Here is a 5,328-nt window from a genome sequence, read left to right on the forward strand (position 1 = left end):
TGTAGATATAACAACATTTGATATAATTTCAGAAAATATAATAACTCATTTTGTATAATATACTTACATTTGGTATATTATTAAAATGTATAATATCATTTTATATACTTATCTTTTGATATAACACTCATTTATTATAACGATCATGTGATATAATGCTCATTTATTATACAAGTATTATTATGCATTATTCGGTATAATATAGGTATTTTTATGACGACATATGTAAATTTTAACGCCTGATACTTTTTTTTACAGCAAACACGTACATACTAACAAGTATCGTGAGGTTTCCAATTTGAATCGAAAAAAAACATCCAATGTTTAATTTAAAAATATATATATCAATTTTTCTTTGCAAATTGGGTTTTCTTTACCTAATCTAAACTTTATTCCTTTCATTTTATATAGGGGTCACAATTCCAACCTAACCTAACCTAGCTAGTATCCTGGTAGTGGTTTGTTTGTGTAATGGACGCAATCCTAACTTAACCTAACCTACTTTTCTGCTAGCGGTTGGTTTTGTGTAGGGGTCGCAGTTCTTAACCTTACCTATACCTAGTTATAAATAGCAGTTCGTTATACGTAGAAAGAGTATCGTTTTTTGTAGTGTGTAATAGTAAATGTGGAATTATATATCTAATACATTATATCAACAAAGGTTATAACTATTCTACTATAGATGAAATAACTTAATATCACAAATTCGGTATAGGAAATATGCATTATACTTCAAGAATGTTATGCTAAATGTTATTAGATCAATTAATCATTATATAAAATGATAATATATATCATATGAAAATATATTAAGTGTTGTTATATCATTTAATAATTATACTAAAAAAGCGTTATTGCAACTGATATTATAATAAAAATGTTTATAGCTATCGATACGCACCCGGTCCTAAGAACACTCTATGCTTAATATCAGTCCTCGATCTATGTTTTCGAGTTATTCAGGATAATGTATACTGATTATTTTACATTATACCTGAAAGAATTACCAAATCCGTCGTTGGGGGCACTTCTTGTTCGCTTAGCCTGCTAGACCCTTTCTTAAGTTTAACAATAAAAACATAACTTACTAGTTGACTAAACAATATAGTCAAATCAGTCTCTTTTTATGAAAATCGGTCAAAGGAGGAAAGAGGGTTGAAGTGTAAACGAATTTTATGAAAATTATGACAACTGTCTGTTATTGATATTTATACCGCTGACAACATCATCCACAAAAAAGACTTCAGATAAAAGAAAATATTTTCTCCATTATAGAGCTTTATCTTAGTTATTTTTGTGACCCTTATTCGAGCAAATGGATAGTTGACAGGCGGCTGACATTGCACCTATTATTATACGTTGAATCTGTCGAAATCTTTATTACAGCCATCACTTAGAACTCATACCTATTTATGACCATAGTGCATCTTTGACTGTACAATTAGCCCTAAAAAATGATACACCTAACTTAATTCGACATCCTGTATTACAAGCAGTAAGCATCCTAAAAAGTAACCTAAATAGTATGTAAATAAAGTCTGACTGCATTAAACTATTCCGATCAGTTTAAACTATTTTTAGGATGCTGGTTATGATATACTGAATTAAGCACATTGCATAAAATGCCTAAACACGGCACAGATAATATACAAATTAATAGATATTCCATTGATACGTTCCGATGAAGTCCATCCAATGTCTTCATAGAATTAGTTGTCGTTGTAGTTACAGTCAGCCAAACTATTAGCTTTGCACCCCTGCGAGTACAATTATGTATGCAGGGGTGCTAAGATAATGACAGCGCCGCTGATTGTAGGTACGTTAATTAATATCAGTTTTTAAGAAAAATAGATGTAATTTACAAAAAAACAAATACTTATACCTAATATAAGTTACAACAGAAAATAAGAAGAAACATAGTGCTTAGTATAACAAAAAACCGGCCAAGTGCGAAGCGGACTCGCGCACCGCACATTACGCAAAAAGCGGCAAAAACATCACGTTTGTTGTATGGGAGCCCCACTTAAATATTTATTATATTATATTCTGTTTTTTTACTATTTGTTGTTATAGCGCCAACAGAAATACATCATCTGTGAAAATTTCAACCGCGACAGACGGACAGACGGACAGACGGACAGACGGACAGACGGACAGACGGACAGACGGACAGACGGACAGACGGACAGACGGACAGACGGACAGACGGACAGACGGACAGACGGACAGACGGACAGACGGACAGACGGACAGACGGACAGACGGACAGACGGACAGACGGACAGACGGACAGACGGACAGACGGACAGACGGACAGACGGACAGACGGACAGACGGACAGACGGACAGCGGAGTCTTATTAATAGGGTCCCTTTGGGTACGGAACCCTAAAAAGCAAATCAAACGATACGAACCTAACTTAACTATCAACAATAGTGTTTTCATTTTTAATGGACAACAATATGGAGTAGGTTCTCGAGTCACCAAGAATTTATTTAGGTTTTTTTTTTAATGTGTTTCTTATTGAAGTCTGGACTGATATGATTCTATTAGTTTCTGTTTTAATAAATAAATAAATAAGATAATTTTATTTTGGCTATAATTCTATAGTTGTTATAAATAAAATTTTGCTAATGAGAGATTAAGCAAGGTAACAACCTTTCTTGCCGCTAAAAATTAATTACATAACTATCAGGAGTATATAATAACAATGCCACATTTTCAATTTGCTTAGCGACGAAAAGCCACTTAATACCAGCATTCGAAACGAAGATCAAACCTACGCCCGATTTTTTCCTAGAATTGACTTTTATGATGTTATTCTTCAAAAAAGTTCGATATGACAAATAGAGGTACTTTGCTCAACATAGCCGACAACAAGGCTTCTCGTATCATGGATGGACCGATGAAGCGACTTTGATTGATTAGTTCTTTTCAATCCAAAGTAAGATATTCGCTGTCTTCCGTCTGTTATGAAAAAAATAAAGTCTTACATTAGTCTACGTTCGTCACTTAATCAATGATCTTTTACTGTACCTACTTTTTACATACGCAAGGCCTATTTTGCGAACATAACGGAGGATTTTTAAACCTCTAGCATACATTATAAATAAAAAGGAGGGAATATACACAGTAGTTATGTTAGATTGCGTTCTTATTAATTAACTACAGTAGAAATTCTCAATTACCCAGGATTTTTTAAATGTTTTTATCATGTATTGTGTTCCTTTCTCATAAAAGTCTGGAATCATCGGGTGAATAGTTTTAGGAGGTGGTAACTGGAATGCATGGGTCTTTTGAATGGAAACGAATGAAAATAAATGTAAGCAAGACGAAAGTAATGGTATTTGAAAAGGAAGAAAATATGACAAACTGTGAAATTTCGATTGGTCAAGAAAGAGTGGAACAAGTGAAAGAGTTTGTGTGTGTGGGAACCTTGTTCACTAGGGACAGTAAGCATGATAAAGACATTGAAAGGAGAGTGAAAGCTGAAAATCGCGTGAATGGGGCACTTAACGATTTTATGGGCAGCCAGAAGCTGTCGCAAAAAGCACGGTTGGCTGTTCATAGAGGGGTCATAGAGGGAGGGGCGAAAGTTGGGTATGGCAGAAGAGGCATCAGAGCCAAGTGAATGCAGTGGAAATGAGAGCGTTGAGAAGTGTGTGTGGTGTGAGATTGCAAGATAGAATTAGGAACAGTGTGATAAGGGAAAAGTGGTGGCTGAATGAAGATGTAGTGACAAAAATTGAGAAAGTTATGTTGAGATGGTTTGGACACGTGGAAAGAATGAGTGAAAGAAGGCTAACAAAGAGAGTGTATAAGGGAGAAGTAGAAGTGGGAGTTGGAAGGGGTAGACCTCGGCGGACTTTTTCTGATCAGATCGGGGAAATTCTGAAGAAAGGCCAGGTCAAGAGCACCCTAAACCGGTGAGCGTGTATGAAAAATGTTATGAAAGTGAAGGAAGCGAAAGAGGTATGTCAGGATTGTAGCAAGTGGAAATCCGTGGTCTCTGCCTACCCCTAAAGGAAATAGGCGATATTATATATGTATGTGTATAAAAGTCTGGACTCTATCGATTTTTTTGTTTTATAGGATACAAAAAATACCCAGCCTTAATTTAGAATTCGTAATATTGTTGAGCGTAGCTATTATTTTCTATTTTGTTAATTACATCTTGCTAAAGAACCTCGGTTTAACTGTTAGCTTTCTTGCAGCTAAAAATTAATTAACTATCGAGAGTAAAGGCAACAAACAATGCACCGTTTTCAATTTGCTTATCGACAAAATACCGCAACTGATGTGTTGTATTTTTTTATTAAATAAGTACCGTAACATGGGGTGAGTAGGGTTCGCGGGGGGAGTTGGGTTGCGAATCCAGAATTTATTTTTTCAGTAGCTACTTTAATTTTCGGGCTCAGGTTGCACTCAAAGTAATTTGATTATATTTTTAAACATATTTTTTCTTCTTTTCGCAACACTAAGCTGCCAAATCATACAATTTTGAAACACAAATTCACTGTCAAAGTTGATGCTCGAAAGCGGCGGATTTTTAGTTGAATTTAACTTTGTTTTTATGTGATGTTTGCCAAAGTAAGTGTTCATCCACCTTTCGGATATCGTTTATATACTTACATGGCTTATTGGAAACAGAAAAACAAAAGTTATATTTTCTTTATTTATAATGGTTTTAACATAGAAAACGAATCAACCGCATTTGAGGATTTTTATGGGGAGAGCGGGTATGTACTGAGGGGTGAGTTGGGTCGACTACGGGGACAGTTGGGTCATGAATGGGGAGAGTTGGTGTTACGAACGGGGTGTACCGGGATGATAGAGGGGGGAGTTGGTGTTCGTAGTTCAGGGTTGTCGATTTACATAAGTAGTCAAAAGTGTCTTACATTATGATAAAATGGTAAATATTATTTCAAAAAATATTGAAGTAGCTGAGAAATTAAAGAAATTGCAAATTAAGGGGCTACCCCACGCCAATGACCTTCGATCTGAATCCCATAGTTTTCTAATGTTTTTTGTAGCTTATTATATTAACAGCAACGGCTTTAAGCAATATACTATCCCATATTTACTACAAAGTTCATTGTCTTCAAGATATTTGGCATCAAAGTTGAACAATTTTAGGCTAAAAAACTGGTTTTCTGGCCATAACTTATGTGTTAATTAGTTTAAAATTAAAACCCTGGACACGTTTTTCGAGACGTCAAAGACGAACCCAAATAATTATGTAGATTTCGTACATGTAAGATCCTTTACTGCAAACTAGATACGAAAAAAGTGTTTTTTTAGACAATGTTTAAAAAAATCATAAAAAAA

This window comes from Cydia splendana, chromosome 1, assembly GCF_910591565.1.
Source record: "Cydia splendana chromosome 1, ilCydSple1.2, whole genome shotgun sequence".
NCBI classification, from domain to species: domain Eukaryota; kingdom Metazoa; phylum Arthropoda; class Insecta; order Lepidoptera; family Tortricidae; genus Cydia; species Cydia splendana.